This window comes from Leptonychotes weddellii, chromosome 7 (genome assembly GCF_054177405.1).
Source record: "Leptonychotes weddellii isolate Sample4059 chromosome 7, ASM5417740v2, whole genome shotgun sequence".
Taxonomy (NCBI): domain Eukaryota; kingdom Metazoa; phylum Chordata; class Mammalia; order Carnivora; family Phocidae; genus Leptonychotes; species Leptonychotes weddellii.
The window spans coordinates 31,710,944-31,734,741 of NC_138375.1; the positions used below are offsets into that span (position 1 = coordinate 31,710,944).

A 23,798-nucleotide genomic window follows, 5' to 3' on the forward strand; every position below is an offset into this window, starting at 1 on the left:
GACTAAGAATTGAGCCTTAAGGAGTGCTGAAGTTATAATGATTTTGATTTTTGTCTTAGAATATTTCTCTGTAGATGCGATATGGAGAAATAAATGGTAGAGGAGGAATTTTAAGAATTGCTTCATTGCATATAAGTGATCTTCTGTTTGGGTAGACACATGTTTGCTATTCAATCTTTTTATACTTTTGTTTTTACCAGTGATTGATGCTATCATAAACAACCTCTCCATATGATATCTGTTCATTTTGTATTTGCATAATTATGTTACTTTCTCTTCCCTTGTTTTAAAAGATGAAGGAACATTTCCTACTTTTTCTCATTCATTTCAAAGAGAGTTTATGGAGAAAGTGAAATGTGATGGAATCTTCATGTTTGAGCCATGATTATAGCTTCAGTTCTTCATTACAAAGGTTCCAATGTTTTCCTTATTGTCTGATGTAAGACAGAAAAACCACACCACATTCTTTCTAACAGAGTGATGACCACCACACTATTTCATTGAAATAGAAGCATTTTAGGGCGCCTGGGTGATTCAGTAAGTTAAGTGTCTGCCTTTGGCTCAGGTCATGATCCCCGGGGTCCTGGGATGGAGCCCCAGATTGGGCTCCCTACTCAGCAGGGGGTCTGCTTCTCCCTCTTTTTCTGCTGCTCTCTCTCCCTCTCTCTCTCTGTGTCAAATAAATAAATAAAATCTTAAAAAAAAAAAAGAAACAGATGCATTTCAGAAACTTCATTAAAATGGAGCAATAGTGGATCAAATGAACATTTTGGTTAATTATTTCTAAGTAGAAAATATGCCGGTAATTGACACAGAACAGTAGTATGGGTTAGGAGAAAAATCAGTAAATTTGAGCTGAGACCAACAATAATCTGAGTTAACACTTAAGTAACTCACAACAATTTACCAAAGATTTTATGCCCCTCAGTATTACTGCCAGAATTAATGAGCTGTCTCCATTTGTTTTTCAGTTTCTGCAGCCTTTTGTTTGTTTCTTTCTTTTTGTGCCCACTATTTCAGCCTTTTGCTGAGGCTGTTGTAATTTTATACCTGGTCTCCTTCCCTCTTATTTCAGGATCCTTCAGTTCATTGGTTTATTGCACCAGAGGACTACTTTACAATTTAGATTTGATCATTCACTCTCCTGTTTAGGAATTTTTAAAGATATATTATTTCCTATCAAATTATGCCCAAATCAATCACTTAGTATGGCATTCAACACCCCCTATTACCTGGTTTTAACTAAATCCCCAGCCTCATCTACTACTCTTCCTCATGCGCCTGAATTCCTGCCAACCTCTCTAAACATCAGTAGTTTGCAGCCTCTGGATGATAATTATTGGAGGGCCAGCCTTCTGCACTTCATTTCTTTATACATGGGTTGGTTTTATGTGAGAGAAACATCTATAAGAAGGTTTCTTGAGGGTTTTTAGCTTAGAGAAGGTATATTTACTCAATAGAATGTGAGATCCTTGGGAGCAGGAACAATATCTTCTACACCTATATTTTTCCAGTTTAAAGCGCAGTTCTGGGCATGTAGTAGATGCTCAAGAAATACTGGTTGGTCTGAGTTGTTCACTTGTGTGTGTGTGTGGGTATTTTTTTTTACTAATTCTAGGTGTCCAGGATCAGTGTGACAGCATAATAATTACAACAAGGACAGTGAAGGGCAAAGGACAAGATGGTTCTGATGGTTCAAAAAAATCTTGAGTGACTACCCTTTCAAAGGATTCTGGTCTGTCTTTGATCAGAGGTCAGGTATAGAATCAGTCAGGATCCCAGCCGAAAACAGATGGCTCTGTCAAAATGGTTTACTTGGAGAGGATTTAATGAGGGGACTATGAATAGAGGTGTGGACAAGGTTAAGGAAACCAACAAGGAATGGTGATGTACCCAAAGACCAGCTATAGTAGGAAGTTATTACCCTTTCAATTTATTAGGAGAAAGGATCTTCCACGGTGGGACTTGCCCCCATAATCCTTTGCCATGAAGTGACACTTGAACAGCTTAGGGGCTCTTCCATCAACACTTTCTTGTCCTTAATAATTTCAAAGAAAATATTCAAAGAAATAATACTTCTGAGTGATGATTTTGGCAACTTTCTTGCAGAAATGTTATTATTATACAACAAAAGGCTTGCAGAAAGATTAAGGAAACACATTCATTTGCTTGCAAAAAAAAGTTTCTGTGATCTTTTGAATTTTCATTAAATCTCCTAACCCCACTTTAACAGCTCCTAAGACACGTCAAGTCCTCTGAGCTCTTCTCGAGATTACGAGGTTTAAGGAGCTGCAGCTATACAGAAGTTTTTCTAAAAGTCTAACACAAGATAATGGAGAAGCAGAGGTTAATGGGTTGACTTTCAAGATTGACTTCTTTTAAGCTTCTGATCTCTGGCCTGAAAAACTGGAAGATAGTGTTTATTTGACTTGTCTGTACTGTGAGTCAGCAAAGCATCCCAAATACCATCTTATTTTTATTTATGGATTCCATTTCCTAAAAGCAATAAGACACTCATTCCCTACCATGCGTTTTTCGGATATGACTGAATAGTTCAAGTGGCTAAATCGAGTTGGTTTGGAGTTTAGTGACTCATAACACTCATACCATTCATCAATTAAAGCAGTACTGCCTGTCTGCTTGTAATTTAGCAAGCATGATTTTGTCTTCCAGAAGCACTCAGAAAAATTCTTCTGTCAGAGTGAAGGATGGGGAAAAGTGTTCAATGAAATCAGCAAGACAAGATACTTGCCCTGATTAGACAGCAGCCACAGACTTGCTACTGGGGTGCATTTTCCATGGTAATGGTCATTATTACTTATAGGGGATAGAAGTGAGTTAATCGCACCCTGTCTCAATCCCTAGCTGTTAAACGAAGAAAAAACTTATACTGGGAGAATCAAATAGATGGTGATTTCCAGAGCATATTGAGTTTCTGTGGGGGAAGGCTACCTTATAAATCCAAGCCAGGGATTAAATTCATTGTAATTCTACATCTGTACCCAAGGATAAACTGTTGGATTGTTTGAACAATATGATGGAACCTACTTTCCTTTGTGGTATAAATCATGTTACATCACTCATCTGCTCACTTATACCCTTGTTTCCTATTGCAAATCACATAAAATACAAAGGTCTTCACGTGGTCAACAAAGTGAGTTGGCCTTCTTACCTCTTCAGCACTGTCTCCTGTCTCCCACTGCTTGCAACGCTCAGTCACACTGGCATCCTTATCTTCTCTTGAACTGGTTAAGCTCCTTTCCATCTTAGAGCCTTTGGATGCATCACTCCTTACACCTGGAATCCTCTTTGCCCAGTTCTTCATTGGCCTACTCCTTATTTTCATTCAACTCTTAGTTCAGAGGCCATCATCTCAAAATACCTTCCCTATCCACCCAATTTGATGTTGCTCTTTAGATGTTCTTTCTTTCAACTGTCTCTTAGTGCCCTTATAGTACTTGACACTATCTAAAATTACCTTACTTACTGACTTGTATACTTATTTATTGATCTCCATGGGAGGATAAATTCTGGAGAGTAGGAATCTTACTTGTCTTGTTCACTGGTCTATTCGTGGTACATGGAAGAATGGCTGACATGCAGTTCGTGCTCAATAAGTGGCTTAGTTATTGAATGAATGATTGAATGAATAGATATCTTTCAGTGATTTAGCAAGCATGTAAAAATACTATTTTCTCTCCGACAACAAAAATTCCATAGTCCCTAACCAGTGTACACAAAGAAATAGAGCATTTAGAAAGTTGGGTTGTATTTTAAATTTGTAGTTTACCTTGAGTTGATTAAAAAATCCTAATTTTTTATTGGGTTGCTTTATTTTAGCCATGGTTTTATTAAGTCTTTTGATATAGCAATGAATTCCATTTCATTAAAATAGAAAAACCTATTTCTAAATATGTTTTAGTACCACTGTAAAGTGGCTAATTTCTGAAATTAGATTAGTATTTTTCCAATATATATCATTCTTCTAAGATGACATAAGTGGCAGAACTTGTGAAACATTCCTTACACAATTATTTTGTTTTCAGGGAGTCTGACTGGCATAACATAATTGTATTTTCCGCATTTGTATCAACTTACATTCAGTCATTCTAAATTTTGTTTGTGTGCCACTTAAGTTTTGTGTGATCTTGTAGTTTTCACAAAATGTCGATGATACAAAATTCATGTTCTAGACCTACCTTAAAATTATCATGAATAGTTCATTGAATTTTATTTTTTTAAAAAAATTGGGCTAAATACTCTAATACGAGCTCTGTAACTATTGTCACTAGTTGAAAAGAACGAGAAAGTATTTGTTTATTGATGCCTATAAAAGACAAAATGACACACCAATATCCTCAAAATTCCATAATAGGTAAAAATGAGGTTTAAAATGACATTTTTGTGTTTGTATTTAGGAGAGATCTTTATTGAAGTGAGGTGGAAAAGAGCATAAACTTTGATGTCAGACAAATATGGGTTTTAATTCTGGCTCTCTCTTCTCTATCTAGGAAGTCCCAAGAAAGTTATTTCACCTCCCTGATTCTCTGTTTCTTCATCTACAAAATGAGGATAATAATACCCATCTCACAATATTGTTGTGAGGATTAAAAAAGAATATATGTAAAGCTCTTAGCACAGAATCTAACACATAGTATGTACTAAATTGGAGGCCATGATTATTATTAGGTTGAAAACTTCTGAAGTCATATTTTAAATGATCACTCTATGAAATGTGAGGTGTGGATTGACTGAAGTTTGCAGTCTGTGCATTAAATGTTTCATAAAAAAGATCAAATGGAGTGCCTCTTGGATTGTCTTCATCTATTTCAGTTTTGTGTTGTTAATGCAGCCACTTTTTGTTGTCAGTGTAGCTTCAAGTTTATTAATTCATGGTCAGTCATTAATGCTAATCCTATACAAACTTACAGAATGGAAATGAGAAATAGTTTTCCATCTACAGCCTGTGAGTCTGTTAGTTACATATTGGTTAAATAATTTCCTTTTATAGAGTAGTGACATATAGTAATATTTGGTTTATTTGGTTTTTGAAGATTATTGCATTCATTCAAAAGTAATTTTAAGAATTTTTTTTGTTCAAACTGTTTATGAGCAAAACATAAGTAAGCCGTTTATGTCTGCACTATAGCAAGAGAGATAAAACTTATTCAAGACTAGTTACAATACCAGATATTGTTTGATAAAAAACTGAAATTTGCATTTGCATTCAGAAGAAGGATGATGTCATGTCTGTGGAAATTTTTTTTTTTTTCAGTTTGCAGTTAGTTCAATAAAGAAATAAAATTCTTTTTTTTTTTTAATTCTTATGTTAATCCCCATACATTACATCATTAGTTTTAGATGTAGTGTTCCATGATTCATTGTTTGTGCATAACACCCACTGCTCCATGCAGAACGTGCCCTCCTCAATACCCATCGCCAGGCTAACCCATCCTCCCACCCCCCTCCCCTCTAGAATCCTCAGTTTGTTTTTCAGAGTCCATCGTCTCTCATGGTTCATCTACCCCTCCGATTTCCCCCCCTTCATTCTTCCCCTCCTGCTACCTTCTTATGTCTGTGGAAATTTTAATGGAAGACATGCTATTGAGTTGTGGGATATAGAGTAGAATTCCCAGGAGAAAAGAACAACATAAATAAAAGTGGAGTATGCATAAGGTGAAAGATCAGCTTCGTGTAGCACGTTCTCAAATTGGGTAGGCATAGAGGGATCCTGAGGGATAGTTTGAGGCCACTGAAGTAAAGACAAGAAACCTGTACCTTTTAGATCAAAGGAAGCTCTTGCTGCCTATTCTGTCAGGGAGCGATCAATTCCATTAGTAATGTGGGGGGTGGGACATGACAGAAAATTCAGGCAGGGTAAGCCATTGAGAGACAATTTTAATAGTCTAGACATGAGGTAGGAAGTCCTTTAACCAAGTGTGGAGGCAGTGGGCTTGGAAAAGAAAGAAAATAGTCTGGGATTTGATGTCTGAATAGATAGATGAGGAAATGGTGAGTTCAAGAACCTGACGAATTAAACTTCTAAAACAAGGAAAATTGTTCTACAATTACTGGCAATAAGGAAATCAAGGCATGAGTTTGGACTGACAGCATATATGATAAGATGAGTCATGGTGTTAGTCAAATAATCTTTAGCATATACCATCATTAAAGTTTTGTGGGCTTCTTTCTTTCTTTCTTTCTTTCTTTCTTTCTTTCTTTCTTTCTCTCTCTCTCTTTCTTTCTTCTTTTCTTTCTTTCTCTCCCTCTCCCTCCCTCTCCCTCCCTCTCCCTCCCTCCCTCCCTCCCTCCCTCTCTTTCTTTCTTTCTTTCTTTCTTTCTTTCTTTCTTTCTTTCTTTCTTTCAATTAGTGATGTAGATAGTGGTCAAGTGTGTGTTATTTGGAACTTAGCCTTTGTATCTAACCCAACTGGTCAGGAACTTTGACTCAGAACAAGTCACTTTTTGCCTTAGAGCTTTTTCCTTAGCAGACTGAGTCATATCTTTTCCTAGACACCCACATCTGGAAGATTAAATGGTATTAACTTACCTTCTGTTATAGAAAATTCCAGTTTTTTATAGACCAAGTTATATCTCTATCTTTACTTCATATTTCTATTTCATTAATATGATTATTTTTCACTTAATATACTTATTGGTGACATTAAGTCCATACATGGATGTGTCTAGCATTTTGGATTATTTGATCCGTGTTTGTGTCAATTCTTGGCATTTAAGAATTCACATGGATCTCTTAAAGTTTTCTCCATGCTATTTCTTAACCCAAATATGAATTTTTAAGTTAGATTTCTGGATCTGAAGCAATGTAATCTGTTTGGCTCACCGAGAACTAAGAAAAGGGAACAACTTAAAAACTGTAACTTTCCATGTGGTTTGTGCTCATTGAGAAAGAATCTCTTGGCTAATTTGGGAGAAAGAATGTTTAAATATGGAAGCTAGAATTGAATCAAAAATAACATTTGAATATGAGAAGTCAGTTATGAGAATAACTTCCTTTAGTTATGAAACTAGTTCTGTTGCCTATAAAGAATTGTAAACATGCATTATCATCATCAGTTGCATTGTGTAGTCTGTGTTAATAGTTTATCGGAGTCTCCATATTTGGACCCATTTCTGCAGCAGTGTAATTGTTCTGTAAGAATGTTGGAGAAATAGAAATCATCTCCCTTTCTCCTCCCATTCCTTTCCCTCTCTCCTCCTGTATCTACTAAATGAAATGGTGAATGCTAGTAACATAACTTATCTAATTACTTAAATAAAATAAAGTAGGACTGGAATGAATACAATTATTATTTTCTTCTTTTAGTTGGTAATGAGTTTTGTATAGGGCTTTTATTTGGGCGAGCTGAGGTTTTTCTGGTAGTTTTACTGGTAATGTTTCACATTTTCACATTCAGAAAAAAATTGGTAATGATATTTAGTTGTCCTGAAAAAGATTAAAAAATTCTGGGGATTCTCAGCATTTTACTGAAAATCTCCAGTTATGTTGCTATTACTGTATTTTCATGAATGGTGTCATTTCCCAGTGAATTTTATGAATGTTTTGGTCTATATAATCTTCAAAGACAAGCTGAGACCTTCCTTTCTTCATGAGGTCTTACTTAGTAATTCTTGCCTATACTGTATTCTTTATTCTTTAGGTGCTAGAAAACCAATGGTCTCTATCACATCATTTCCCTTTTGATTCTATAATTTATTGTATTCCTATTTGGGCCTGTAGCAGATTGTCTCTGGAGTGCACCCCCCCCATAGTATATGCCTCTTGATGTTCATGCTCTTGTATAATTTCCTCTTTTTGAGTGTGGGTGGAAACTATGTCTTGCTACTAACCAATAGAATATGACAAAGGTGATGGGATGTCAGTCCTTTGACTATGTTACACTTGTATTAAGCTCCATCTGGCTTGCAGACTCATTGTCCTTAGCTGGCTTTGAGGAAGTAAGTGGCCATGTTGGAAGGCACAGAGTTTAGTGTAGCCTTTAAGAGTTGAGGGACGCCTCCAGATGATAGGCAAGAAGCTAATATCCTTCCTCCGAGAACCGTAAGGAAATTAACTCTGCCAACAGTCTGAGTGAGTCTGGGAACAGATTCTTCCCCATTTGAACTTCCGGATGAGAAGGCAGCCTCGCTAACACCTTGATTACAGTTGGGTGACCCTTGGCAGAAGTACCCAGTTAAGCTGTAACTGGACTCCTGACTCACAGTAACTGAGAGACAATAAATGCGTGTTGTTTTAAGTTGCCTTATTTGTGGTAATTTGTTACATAGCAATAGATAATTAATACAGGGATGTTTTATTTCCCAAACAAGGTTGGAAAGGCCATAAAGAGTAAAGTTGTTGGTATTCCTGGCAGTACCATGCCAAGTATATGGTAGGTTACTGGCAAATCTTTGTTAAATCTTTATCATAGAAACTATTGAATATATATAGACCTTTCAAGGAGAGACCCTGTCATGTTCTTCTTTGCATCTTCTTTGTCTGGCAGGGGTCTCATACATAGTTGGTATTGAATATATATTGTGTCAATCAAAGTTCAGTCAGTGAGACATAACCACTATGACTTAGGGGATAAATCAGCAAATGATGACCCACTGGTCAAATCTAACCTACTGTCTATTTTTGTACAGCTTTTGAGTTAAGAGTGCTTTTTATGTTTTTAAATGGTAGAGAAAAAGAAAAAGAATAATATTTTATGGTATGGACATTGTATGAGGTTCAAATTTTGGTGTTCCTATAAAGTCTTACTGGAACACAGACACACTCTTCATGAACGTACCGATGAGTGTGTCCATGTTAAAAAGGCAGAGTTGTAGCAGCAACAGAGACCATATGTGGTACTCTCATCATTTTGCCCCGCTGCTTGACACACTACAAATGCTAGTGATGCAGTTATAACTCAACTGTGTTTCAAGTGCCAAACATATTGGCAAATTGTGGCTTTTGTATATTTTTATTACCAGTGCATACCTGTTGTGTCAAAACAAGAAAAGTAGACTTGGAGTGTTGCTCTTTCAAGGCACAGTGGAGTGTGAATTATTTTCTTATTGAAGTAGATGGCCAAGCATTGTGTTTTTTAGTGCAATAACACTATACCTGTGCTAAAAGAACACGGTATTATGTCGGCTTTACCAGACTACGTACTTACAGTATTTCCAACTCATAAGAATGCGAAGGACAGAAAAATTAGATAATTTAAAATGGAATGTCTCATCAGAGAAGAATTTGTTCACAAAAATAAAAAAACAAAGTGAGATTGCAACCAAAGTGAGTCTCTGGGTGTCTCATTTGTTAGCAAAGCAAGGAAAGCTGTTAACAATAGTGAGTTAATTAAATTGTGCTTGACTGCAGCAACCAAAAAAATGCATTCAGAGGAAATAAACTTGTTTAAGACTATTAACCTTTTGGCAAGAACAATTGCTTGGAGAGTTGAAGACTTTGGGAGCAAAAAACAAGGCGAATGATTTTACGTGGTTTTTCTTGGCTCTTGATGAATCAGTAGATGTTACTGATACTGCTCTGTTGTTGTTTATTTGAAGTCAATACCAAGTTTAAATTGACTAAAAAAATTAGCCCCTATGACTAGTCTGTGTGGAACAACTGCAGGTGAGAATATTTTAAAAGAAGTTGAGAAAACACTAATTTGGTACAACCTGAAGTGGACTTTGCTAAGATGTGTTATTTCTGATGGTGCTCAAATATGTGTGGAGCAGAAAAAGACATAGTTGGACAAGTGGACAAAGCTTATAAAAATGTAAAGTGTTTAAACTCTGTGGCTATTCATTCTCTTATTTACCAGAGGCATTTTGGGGGAAGTTATTTGAATTTATCTTGTGTTTTTGAACCAATGTCATCAATGATAAACTTCATTAACTCTTTTAGACTTAATTCCATGGCATTTTGCCAGAAATAAAAGTTGAATATTTTCACTTGCCTTACCAAATAGCAATGTAATGGGTTAGCAATGTCAAGTTTTACTGCGATTTTTTTGAATTTATGGAAGAGAGTGAAATTTTTCAGAAGAACTGCCCACATCCAGTAGTTTTGCACACTGCGTGGCTTTGGAAATTACCTTTTGCTGAAGCCTTCATAATGTTTCTGAATAAATTCAACCTAAAATTACAAAGGTCAAAGAGCACTTCTATGATAAAATTATAGTATGGTTAAGTCATTTGAATGACAACTAATATTGTTTCAGTCATGACTAATGTTAAACTGCTTTATACATATAGGTACCATCAAAAGTTAAAGTGAGATCTTCATTCTTACGTAAATTTTCAGCACACATATTTTCCAAGCTCTTAGATTTTTTTTTTACTGTGGTGAAATATATGTAATATAAAATTTATCATCTTAACCACATTTAAGTGTCCAATTCAGTGGACATTCAATGGTATTAAGGACATTTCACAGTGTTGTAAAACCATCATCACTATTAATTTCCAGAACTTCTCATCATTCCAAACAAACTTTGTACCCATTAAACAATAACTCCCCATTTACCTCTCTTCTCAGCCTCTGAAAGCCTCTATCCTACTTTCTGTCTCTGTGAAATTGCCTGTTGTAAGTACTTCATATAAATGGACTCATGCAACATTTGTCCTTTTTCATCTGGCTCATTTCACTTAGCATAATGTTTTCAAGGTTCATCCAGGTTGTAGCATGTATCAGAATTTCATTCCTTTTAAAAGCTGACTAATATCCCATTGTAGGTATATACTGCATTTTGTTGATCCATTTGTCTGTCGATGGACCTTTGGGTTGTTTCCATGTTTTGGCTATTATGATTTATGTTGCTATGAACATTGGTATACAAGTATCTGAGTCCCTACTTTCACTTCTTTTGGGTAGATACCTAGAAGTGGAGTTGCTGGACCATATGGTAACTTTTTGAGGAACCAGTGAACTGTTTTCCACAATGACTGCACCATTTTATATTCCCACCTGCAGCAATATACAAGGGTTCCAGTCTCTATCCTTGCCAGTTTGTGTGTGTGTATGTGTGTGTGTATCCACATCCTAATGGGTGTGAAGTGGTATCTTTTTTTAAAATTTTTTATTGTTATGGTAATCACCATACATTACATCATTAGTTTTTGTTGTAGTGTTCCATGATTCATTGTTTGTGCACAACACCCAGTGCTCCATGCAGAACGTGCCCTCTTTAATACCCATCACCAGGCTAACCCATCCTCCCACCCGCCCCCCTCTAGAACCCTCAGTTTGTTTTTCAGAGTCCATCGTCTCTCATGGTTCTTCTCCCCCTCTGATTTCCCCCCCTTCATTTTTCCCCTCCTGCTATCTTCTTCTTTTTTTTTTCTTAACATATATTGCATTATTTGTTTCAGAGGTGGTTTTGACTTGAATGTCCGTAATGGTTAGTGATGTCCAACATCTTTTCATGTGCTTATTGCCCATTTGTATATCTCTTTGGGAGAAATATCCATTCAAGTCTTTTGCTCATTTTTGAATTGGGATTATGTTTCTCTGTTGTTGAGTTGTAGGAGTCCTTTATATACTCCAAATATTCCCTTATTGGATATACGCTTTGCAAATATTTTCTCCCATTCCCAGCAAATGCTTTTTAGATCTTGATGCAAATGCAAAGAAAATTTCCATATTTCAAAATCCATTTAACTTAGCAGTTGAGGAGCTTCCACCTTGTTCTTCAACTGGAAATAATTGCTCTGCAATTTAATGACATGCTAAAGGACAAATATCAAAACAAGAATCTAATAGACTTCTTACAATTCCTAGTAAGTGAAGAATATGCTCAAATAATATTGCGTGCTCAGGGGGTAAGGAACACTAACTTTGAATCCCACTTAAAAGCTGTGTTACCCCCACCAAAACTTTTCATTTTGTAACTAGTAGATATGTATTATAAAAATTGTGCTCAATTATGATTATTCTATTTTGAATTTCATCAACAAAGATGTGCGGAAATTTGTTTCTCTTTTTGCACATGTACCTATGTAATATATCTGGTTTTACCTCTTGGCTTGCAAAGCCTAAAATATTTGCTCTATGGCCCTTTACATAAAAGGTTTGCTAAGCCCTGTCATAATAGATTTATTATAGGAGTTAGTCCTTATATAATTTTAGAAAGGATTGGGAAAGTTAAAGTCCAGGAGGGAAGTTGGGTGATCAGAGAAAAATTATCAGTTAATCTGAGAAAATCAAACATGTTCAGATACCAAAATCATATTGCAAAGGGAAGGCAAAAGTATGTGGGGAGGAGGGAACAGTGCTTCTATGTAGATCCCACCTCTGTGGTACCACACCAAGTATCTGGTGGTGTGTCCAAGCCATTAGTAGTCAACAGTGTCAGTACTTGGGAAGAGAAGCTATATTTAGAGTGGAAGAGAACAAGACAGTTTGGATCTCATGAGTACCTCTAAGTCCATTACTATAGCTAACCACTGAAGCCTTCAGGAAGTAAGGCTGCTGCCTCACTTCTGACTTCCAAGTCTCATGCAGATTCTTCTTTTAGCCAATTCTAACTCAGGACCATATAGTCAATATTTTCCAGCTTAATCAAAATGACATATTTAAACCACTGTGTTGAATGAATAAACAGATGGAGAATGATCTCAGTGTTCAGTTAGGTTATTTGGGCTGAGTTAATACTCAGATCACTTAATGAGTCAACTTTTTTTATTTTATCATTTTTTATGGAATAAATGTTTTACTTTAAAATCAACTTTTTGAGACATATGCAGTAAAATGAATGAATTTCACATATGTATTCAGATGAGTTTGACCAATGTATAGACCCATGTAACCACCACTCCACTCAAAATATACAATATTTCCATTATTCCAAAATTTTTTCTCAAACTCTTTGTAGCAGCCAGTCACTACTCCACTAGACTGAGACAACTACTGATCAGCTTTATAGCATTATAGATTAGATTTGCTTCCTTTACAGTTTCATTAAAGTAGAATCCTACAGTATGTACTCTTTTCTCTCTTCTTTTACTAAGCATTTTGTTTTTGAGAGTAATCCATTATGTTTATCAGTGGTTTGTTTCCTTTATGACTGAATAATATTCCATTGTTTGAGTAGACCACCTTTTATCCATCCATTCACATGTTGTTGGACATTTAGATTGTTGCCAGACTTGAACTATTATGAATAAAGCTGCTATAATATTTGTGCTCAAGTCTCTTGGTAGACATATGCTTTAATTTCTCTTGGTAAATATCTAGGAGTAGAATGTTTCATTTTCATGGTAAATGTTTAACTTTCTAAGAAACTGCCAAAATATTCTCCAAAGTGAATGTACCATTCTAAATTTCATCATCAGTGTATGAGAGGTCTAGGTGCTCTACTTCCTTGCCAACACTTGTTATAATTCTTTTTAATTTTAACCTCTAATGAGTGTGTAATGTTAGCTCATTGTAGTTTTCATGTGCATTTTCCTGGTGACCAGTGATAATGAGGCATCTTTTCCTATGGGTATTGGCTATTTGTATATCATCTCTAATAGTTTAAGTCTTTTCACCAAATTAAAAATATTACACTGTTTATTATTGAGCTTTAAGAGCTTTTTGTTTTCTGGGTACATGTTCTTTGTTAGAAATACTGGAAATATTTTTTCCCAGTCCATGGCTTGTCTTTTCATTTTCTTAATGGCATACTTTGAAGAAAAGAGTATTAGTTTTCAATTTGATGAACTCGTTTGCTGCTTTTTTTTCTTTATGATTCATAGTGTGTGTGTGTGTTGTGTTTTGTTTCATTTACGAAATCTTTGATTAAGATTCAAGAATATTTTCACTTATATTTTACTTTGGAAGTTTTATAGTTTGAACTTTTATGCTTAGGTCTATGATCCATTTTTTAACAATTTTTGTGTATGGTATGAGGTAAGAGTCACTATTCTTTTCTTTTCAGTATGGATATTCAGTTCTTTCGGTATTAGTTGTTGAAAAGATTACTTTTCCCCCACTGAATTATTTTAGGATCTTTTTTGAAAATCTGTCACATGTTTGTAGGTCTATTTCTGAACTCTCTATTCTGTTTAATGATCTGTATGTCTACCCTTATGCCGATACTGTATTGCTCCGATTACTGTAGCTTTACAGTAAGTCTTGAAGTTTATTTTTTTATTATGTTAGTCATCATACAGTACATCATTAGTTTTTGATGTAGTGTTCCATGATTCATTGTTTGTATATAACACCCAGTGCTCCATGCAATACATGCCCTCCTTAATACTCATCACCGGGCTAACCCATCCCCCCACCACCCTCCCCTCTAAAACCCTCAGTTTATTTCTCAGAGTCCATAGTCTCTTATGGTTCGTCTCTCCCTCCAATTCCACCCCCTTCATTTTTCCCTTCCTTCTCCTAATGTCCTCCATGTTATTCTTTATGTTCCACAAATTAGTGAAACCATATGATAATTGACTTTCTCTGCTTGACTTATTTCACTTAGCATAATCTCCTCCAGTCCCATCCATGTTGTTGCAAAAGTTGGGTATTCATCCTTTCTGATGGCTGAGTAATATTCCATTGTATATATGGATCACATCTTTATCCATTCATCTGTTGAAGGGCATCTCGGCTCTTTCCACAGTTTGGCTATTGTGGACATTGCTGCTATGAACACTGGGGTGCATATGGCCCCTCTTTTCACTACATCTGTGTCTTTGGGGTAAATACCCAGTAGTGCAATTGCTGGGTCATAGGGTGGCTCTATTTTTAATATTTTGAGGAACCTCCAAAGTGGCTGTACCAACTTGCATTCCCACCAACAATGTAAGAGGGTTCCCCCTTCTCCAAAACCTCTCCAACTTTGTTGTTTCTTGCCTTGTCAATTTTTGCCGTTCTAACTGGTGTAAGGTGGTATCTCAATGTGTTTTGATTTGAATTTCCCTGATGGCTAATGATGATGAATATTTTTTCATGTGTCTGTTAGCCATTTGTATGTCTTCTTTGGAGAAGTGTCTGTTCATGTCTTCTGCCCATTTTTTGACTTGATTATTTGTTTTTTGGGTGTTGAGTTTGAGAAGTTCTTTATAGATCTTGGATATCAGCCCTTTGTAGTGTCAATGTTAAAATGTCTGTGCTGCCCAGAGCAATCTATACTTTAAATGCCATCCCGATCAAAATACCAATGGCATTTTCCAAAATGCTGGAACAAACAATCCTAAAATTTGTATGGAATCAGAAAAGACCCTGAATCTCCAAGGAAATGTTGAAAAAGAAAAACAAAGCTGGGGGCATCACGTTGCCTGATTTCAAACTATATTACAAAGCTGTGATCACCAAGACAGCATGGTCCTGGCACAAAAACAGACACACAGACCAATGGAACAGAATAGAGAGCCCAGATATGGACCCTCAACTCTATGGTCAAATAATCTTTGACAAAGCAGGAAAAAATATGCAATGGAAAAAAGACAGTCTCTTCAATAAATGGTGCTGGGAAAATTGGGAAGCCACCTGCAGAAGAATGAAACTCGACCATTCTCTTACAGCATACACAAAGATAAACTCTACGTGGGAGAAGGACCTCAATGTGAGACAGGAATCTATCAAAATCCTAGAGGAGAACATAGGCAGTAACCTCTTTGACACTGGCCACAGCAACTTCTTTCAAGACACGTCTCCAAAGGCAAGGGAAACAAAAGCGAAAATGAACCTTTGGGACTTCATCAAGATAAAAATCTCCACAGCAAAGGAAACAGTCAACAAAATAAAGAGGCAACCCACGGAATGGGAGAAGATACTTGCAAATGATACTACAGTAAGTCTTGAAATCAGGTAATGTAAACCCTCAACTTTGTTTTTCAAAAATGCTTTGGTTAATGTAGGTACATTTTATTTCTATATAAATTTTAGAAACCTTTGTGGAATTTTGAATGAGATTGTGCTATCTATAGATCAGTTTGTAAATGTATATCTTAACAGTCTTCAGTATCTCAGTTCATGAGCATGGTATATCTCTCCATTTATTTAGGTCTTGAGTTCTCTCAGCAAAGTTTTGTAGCTTTCAGTGTGCGGGTCTTGTACACCTTTTCTTAAATTTATCCCCAAATATTTCAGGTTTTAAGTGCTATTATAATTTATTTATAAATATGCATAATATATAAGAATACATTATATCATATATGTAAAAAAGAACATATATTGAATGTGTTTATATTCAAATTTTCTTTTTTTTTTTAAAAGATTTTATTTATTTGACAGAGACATAGAGAGTGAGCACAGATAGGCAGAGAAGCAGGTAGAGGGAGAGGGAGAAGCAGACCCCCCGCTGAGCAGGGAGCCCGATGTGGGGCTCGATCCCAGGACCTTGTCATCATGACCCAAGCCGAAGGCAGATGCTTAACCAACTGAGCCACTCAGGCGCCCCTCAAATTTTATTTCTTCATCTTTCTTTGTTGGTATTTGAAAATACAAATATTGTTTTTTCTAGATTGACCATGTATTCTGCCACATTGCTAATTTATTAGTGCCAGCAGTTCTTTTGTGAATTCCTTGTAATTTTTGATGTATATGATCATGTTGTCTTTGAATAGACAGTTATTATTAACTATTAAATACAAATATTCAGACCATTTTCTTTTAATCTGATTTTTATATTGTTGGGTTTAAATATACTGTTTTATTATTTTTTCTTGTGTTCTATATGCTGTCTGTTCTTTTGTCTTTCTTTTTCTCCTTTATTGTCTTTTTACGGATTAAGTGTATTTTCAGTGTTCCATTTTATTTCCTCTATTGCCTTATTTAGCTATACCTCTTTGTTTTATTAACTTAGTGGTTACTCTAGGGTTTACAGTCTGCATTTTTAAGTTATCACAGTTTTCCAAATAGTATTTTCCTACTTAGGCATATGTTTCACAAGTTATTTCTTTTAACCTTATATTTTACTTAAACATTTATTATTATTTTAAAAGATTTATTTATTCATTTGAGAGAGGGAGGGAGAGAGAGAGGGAGAGAGAGGGAGAGAGTGCACAAGCAGGGGGAGAGGCAGAGGGAAAGGGAGAAGAAGACTCCCTACTGAGCAAGGAGCCCGACATTCCAGGACCCCGGGATCATGACCCGAGCCAAAGGCAGATGCTTAACCATCTGAGCCACCCAGGGGCCCCAGCATTTTTTATTATTTTAATTAAAAGAATTAAACGTAATTCTCTTTTTAAAATGAATTGCTCAGTCTTGCAGTGTTTTGTTTTTCTTTCACTGTTTGTCTTCGGGTGCGTTTCCTATATACACAATCACCTCTTACTGTGCGTCTCTGTATTTTTCAGGACGAGTCACCATCATTCCTACCAGACTTTATCTAATCTCTTCCTGAAGTGCTGCACATGTTAACTTGACCATCTCCTTTAGCAAGTTTATTTCAAAGATCATCTGCTCAGACTGTGAAGAAGAGGTATGCTATTGTATTTACTCCTTTTTAGACAGAGGGTACCTACCCATTTTTATATTATTTGTCTGCTTATTTGATCACCAACAAAGCTGCTACTGATGGGGAGACCCTTGAACAGTGGGCTTTTTTTTTTGAAATTGATCCCTGAGGAACCTTGAAGAGGTTTCTCAAACTCTTCTGATGTTGAACATGATACTCTGCAGTATTAGTTTTACCTAGTTTTACGATATTCACTTCTGATTCAGGAAAACCTTTTAGCTGATGTAGTCTTCAAAACAAAATGCCCCCATTCACTTACAAGGTATCAACGCAGAGACTTTTTTTGTTTTAACTTCAAGGTGCTTTGTTGTTATGTGAATAGTGGTAATTTGGAAGAAGATGATGCTGAGTTAAATAGTTCAACATTGTTGGAAAATTGTTTTTCCTATAGACCTAACCTTTGAATATTTATATTTTACATACCATTTCATCATACTGCATAGTATTTTTGTATTACTGGGTTTGGATTTTAACACATTAGCTAGGTAACCTTGGGATATAACTTAAATCCTCTGGGCCTTAGTTTTTTTCATCTCTACAATGGTGGTGATGATGGCACTTAGCCCATCAGGTTGTTTTGAAGATTAAACAAATTATTATATGTAATGTGTTTGAAAGAGTGCCTGACTTATAGTTACCACTCAACATGTGTTAACTGTTATTATCTACCTATTATTAATTTAGAAATATTATTTAGCGAGAAAGAAAGAGAAAATAGAATAAAAGGAAGCCTAACCTACCTAGTTAAGAGAATAAAAAGAATCAATAAAGAAATTTTGTGGGGTATTTACCAGTAAGGACAGGAAATAAAAATGTATGATTGTTCTGCTTAATGGAGAAAGTCTGTCACAATACTTTTTAAATAACAGTAACAGCAACAACAATAGCAACCTAAAATCAAATAATCCCTTTGGGAAGCTGAAGTTATTAATAGTTGAAAGTCAGTTTGGATTTTCTTTTTGAAACAACCCCTTCACAAATATTTGATGTTCACTTATTTTCATTAGTTACAAAATTTGACATTTATTTGCTTTTTACAAACAACAGGAAAACAAGCTCTATTCAGTTTATACTTATCTCTGCCCCACATCAGTTCTTTCTCATTTTCCTTTATTTGGATTTTATAGTGAACTCATCAAATAACATCTTTATTGGTTTGCCACCACTTGCATTGTTACGTTCGGTTTTATTTTTCATATAATGAGAGTTTTTGGCTACACACTCAAATTCATTTGTTATAGTGAGTTTCCTCTTGTCTGGAGGATGTCTTTGTAGGTTTTATAATGTTAACCTTTCATGATGAAGATGGTGTACACTTCCTCTCCTCTCTACCAAATAAGAGATAGACTTAGTTTGAGACAGCCCAGTGTAATGACCAGATGATTGGTATAGCCTACTTGATTTTAATATTTGCATTTAATACATTGAAATTGTTTGCTTGGATGGATGACTGGTAGATTTTTGCTTAAAAGTTATTAGTTATATTATAGGAACATTTATAAAGAGTATACTATAAATTAAATAAAATACCTACCTCTTAATTTATCATACAGTTTCAGAGGCTATATTTGATCACTGATTTATTCTCACTACTCTCAAGTATGCATTTTTATAAATTCCAGAAAGGTTTTGAGGATGCTAGTTGCTTGAATAAACATAAATATGATGGAATCATTCAAAATGGTTTAAAGAACATGAAATAAATATTGAATTGGAGATCTCAAAATGCTAAAAACCTTTCATTAAAAATAATTACAGCATCAAAGTGTTCAGGTTAGCTCTGAGCTTCTTTTTTTTTTTTTTTTAAAGATTTTATTTATTTATTTGAGAGAGAGAGAGAGAGAGAGAGAGCACATGAGAGGGGGGAGGGTCAGAGGGAGAAGCAGACTCCCCGCCGAGCAGGGAGCCCGACGCGGGACTCGATCCCGGGACTCCAGGATCATGACCTGAGCCGAAGGCAGTCGCCCAACCAACTGAGCCACCCAGGCGCCCAGCTCCGAGCTTCTTAATAAATGAAGCATAAATAGGTATTCAAGAAAGACAAATATTTTTCTTAGGACATATTCTAAGAGGAATTTACTACATGGAATTATTTATAGGCAATGATATTAGCAGCAATTTTGTTGAAGACAGAGAAATATTCATCGTATTGATACATAATATCCATACATGCCTTCCCACCTCCTGGTTGTTTGGTAAAGTTTTAATGGAATGTAACCTATATCCAGGAAAAGGCACACACACACAAATCATAAGTATAAAGCTCAGTGATTTTTCACAAAGTGAACATACCCATATTACCAGCTTTCAGATCATCAAAAAATAGAATATTAACCATTAGCCCCCAAGGCCCCTGTTCTGTTGTTCCCCTTGCTATCACAGTCCTCTTTCCCCAAATAATCACTATTGTGAATTCTTTTTTTTTTAAAGATTTTATTTATTTATTTGAGAGAGAGGATGAGATAGAGAGAGCATGAGGGGGGCGGTCAGATGGAGAAGCAGACTCCCTGCCGAGCAGGGAGCCCGATGCAGGACTTGATCCCGGGACTCCAGGATCATGACCTGAGCCGAAGGCAGTCGCTTAACCAACTGAGCCACCCAGGCACGCACTATTGGGAATTCTAACAGTATATATTAGTTTTGCTTGTGTGCTTACTCCTTTATATAGAAGGAATGAGGCAGTAGGTAGGCTTCTGTGTCTAACTTCTTTCTCTCAATGTTATGTTTGTGAGTTTTAGTGGTGTATTTGAGTATAGTTGTAGATCACCAATTTTCATTATTGTGTAGTTTTTCATTATAGGAATATAACACAATTTATATGTACATTCCACTGTGGATGGGGTAATTTCCAGTTTTTGGCAATTATGAATAATGTTGCCATTATAAAGAGTGCTGTAGATGTCTGTTTGTGATGTCTGTATACATTTTTGTTGAGTATATATCTAGGAGTAGAATTGCTTCATTCTAGTGCATCTATACACTCAGTTTTAATAAATACTGACAAGCAGGTTTTCATTTTATACCCTTCAGACAGTGTCTGAGAGTTCCATCTGCTTCCCATCCTTGCCAATACTTGGTATTGAGAGTCTTTCGTTTTAGCCATTTTGGTCAGTGTCAGGTAGCACCTTACAGTGATTTTAGTTTCTATTTCACTTATGACCAATGACATTGAATATTGTTTCCTATGTTTTTAAGCCATTTGGATGTTATCTTTTGTTGAATGTTCACATCTTGTGCCATTTTTTTGCTTTTGTTTTGTTTTTTAAAGATTTTATTTATTTATTTGAGAGACAGAGCACAAACAGGGGGAGAGGCAGAGGGAGAGGGAGAAGCAGGCTTTCCGATGAGCAGGGAGCCCGACGCGGGGCTCGATCCCAGGACCCTGGGATCATGACCCGAGCTGAAGGCAGACACTTAACGACTGAGCCACCCAGGTGCCCCTTGTGCCATTTTCTTATTGATTTGTCTGATACGGTCCTTTATTAGCAGTCAGTTTGAGGGCAGGGCCACTGACAGACCCCAAGTACAGGGATTCTACATTTTTGCTTACAAAGCAAGGCATACAGTTTAGATATCGGGCATTAATAGAGAAAAGTTAGTATTTTATTTTTAGTATCAATGAGGCTGATATAAATTACGACCTAGTAGAGGGTCCCTGTTATCCTGGTATAGGCTTGGACTGGAGAAATAACTATTCATAAAGACAACTCCATTCTGATAAGAATAGGTTGAGGCTTAGAAAGGAAACTTCCCATAGGGCTGGACAGCATGAGTTTGGCTGCAAAATATACTCTCTTCCTCTTTTCTTTCCTTCTTTCCTTCTTTCCTTCCTTCCTTCCTTCCTTCCTTCCTTCCTTCCTTCCTTCCTTCTTTCCTTCCTTCCTTCCTCCCTTCCAAATTATTTGTCTCAGTAATGAAAATTGCCAAAATGATGATTTTGGCACACATGATATGTAGATATTGAAGTATATTGAGACAAAGGCCTGTGGTTTATTTTTTTATTATTTTTTTTAAATTTTTTTTTAAAGATTTTATTTATTTGACAGAGAGAGACAGCGAGAGCAGGAACACAAGCAGGGGGAGTGGGAGAGGGAGAAGCAGGCTTCCCGCCGAGCAGGGAGCCCGATGTGGGACTCGATCCCAGGATTCTGGGATCATGACCTGAGCTGAAGGCAGACGCGTAACGACTGAGCCACCCAGGCGCCCAAAGGCCTGTGGTTTATTGAGGTTAAAAATGGCATGAAGGTTTGAGGAGATAACCCATTTTGATCCCATACTGCTTCCTGCTCTTAGCCTACAAATGGCTCTTATCCTTTTTATGCTAAATGAATTAACATATGCTAAATATATAAAAGAGTGTTTGGCACCTAGTACTTACTCAGTATATTTTGATTGTTGTTATTATTATTACCACATCATGTTTCTGCTGTCCCACGTTTTGCTCATGGTCCTTGAAATTGGACATAGTCTGTGAACTTACTTTATGTTGTGTAACTTAACCTTCCAGTGCCACTTTGGACAAACTGTAGGAAAGCAGGTGTCTGATGTGTGAGATGATGTGGAGGCCCTCCTTTTCCCTCCCATCTGCTCCTGATCTTGTGCCTTCAGCTCAGGTCATGATCCCAGGGTCCTGGGATCGAGTCCCGCATCCGGCTCCTTGCTCAGTGGGGAGCCTACTTCTCCCTCTGCCTGCCGTTCCCCTTGCTTGTGTTCACTGTCACTCTCTCTCTGACAAATAAAAAAAAAATCTTAGAAAAAATAAGTAAATGTTTGGTAGAATTCACTTGTGTAGCTGTCTGATCCTGGACTTTTGTTTGTTGGGAGTTTTTTGATTACTGATTCAATTTCATTGCTGGTAGTTGGTCTGTTCAAATTTTGTATTTCTTCTTGCTTCAGTTTTGGTAGGTTATATGTTTCTAGGAATTTATCCATTTCTTCTAGATTGTCCAGTTTGTTGACATATAATTTTTCATAATATTCTCTTAAAATCTTTTGTATTTCTGTGATGTCAGTTGTTATTTCTGCTCTTTCATTTTTGATTTTGTTTATTTGAGTCCTCTCTCTTATTTTTTGGATGAGTCTGGCTAGAGGTTTATCAATTTTGTTGATCTTTCCAAAGCAGCAGCTCCTGGTTTCATTGATCTGTTCTATTGTTTTTTAAGTTTCTTTGTTTATTTCTGCTCTAATCTTTATTATTTCCTTCCTTCTGCTGGTTTGGGGTTTTATTTGTTCTTCTTTTTCAAACTCCTTTAGGTGTAAGGTTAGGTTGTGTATTTGAGATTTTTCTTGCTTCTTGAGGTAGGCCTATATTGCTATGAACTTCCCTCTCAGAACTGCTTTTGCTGCATCCCAAAGATTTTGCACCATTGTTTTTTTCATTTTCATTTGTCTCTGTGTATTTTTTTACTTTTTTTGATTTCTTGATTGACCCATTCATTGTTTAGTAGCATGTTACTTAATCTCTATATATTTGTGCTCGTTCCAGATTTTTTCTTGTGGTTGATTTCTAGTTTCATGGTGTTGTGGTTAAAAAAAGATGCATGGTATAACTTTGATCTTTTTGAATTTGTTGAGACTTGTTTTGTGCCTAATATGTGATCTATTCTGGAGAATGTTCCATGTGCACTTGAAAAGAATGTATATTTTTCTGTTTTAGGATGGAATGTCCTGAATATATCTATTAAATCCATCTGGTCCGGTATGTCATTCAAAGCCATGGTTTCCTTGTTGATTTTCTGTTTAGATGACCTATCCATTGATGTAAGTTGGGTTTTAAGGTCTCCTACTATTATTTATTACTAGCAATTATTTCCTTTATGTTTGTTATTAACTTTTTATGTATTTGGGTGTTCCCAATTGGGGTGCATAAATATTTACAATTGTTATGTCTTCTTGTTGGATTGTTTCCTTCTGACAGTATAGTGTCTTTCTTTGTCTCTTGTCAGTCTTTGTTTTAAAGTCTACTTTGTCTGTTATAAGTATTGTCACTGCAGCTTTCTTTCCACATCCATTTGCATGATAAATATTTCTTCATTCCCTCACTTTCAATCTGCATGTGTCTTTAGGTCTAAAATGAATCTCTTGTAGGCAGCATATAGATGGGTCTTCTTTTTTTATCCATTCTGTCACCCAGTGTCTTTTTATTTTTTTTATTTTTTTTTATTCTTATGTTAATCTCCATACATTACATCATTAGTTTTAGATGAAGTGTTCCATGATTCATTGTTTGTGCATAACACCCAGTGCTCCATGCAGAATGTGCCCTCCTCAATACCCACCACCAGGCTAACCCATCCTCCCACCCCCCTCCCCTCTAGAACCCTGTTTGTTTTTCAGAGTCCATCGTCTCTCATGGTT

General features: G+C 36.1%; 1 long non-coding RNA gene and 1 pseudogene across 2 annotated transcripts in view; one reads left to right on the forward strand and one right to left on the reverse strand.

The window, feature by feature from the left end:
- LOC102725870 (glyceraldehyde-3-phosphate dehydrogenase pseudogene) overlaps positions 1-23,798 on the reverse strand; it is a 271,823-nt pseudogene that overhangs the window by 233,522 nt on the left and 14,503 nt on the right. The window lies entirely within an intron of this gene.
- LOC145722574 (uncharacterized) overlaps positions 1-23,798 on the forward strand; it is a 365,423-nt gene that overhangs the window by 134,793 nt on the left and 206,832 nt on the right. Inside the window, exons 4-5 of the long non-coding RNA XR_014146917.1 lie at positions 15,505-15,773; positions 17,281-17,405. This is a non-coding gene — a long non-coding RNA (uncharacterized LOC145722574). The remainder of the gene's footprint in view (positions 1-15,504; positions 15,774-17,280; positions 17,406-23,798) is intronic.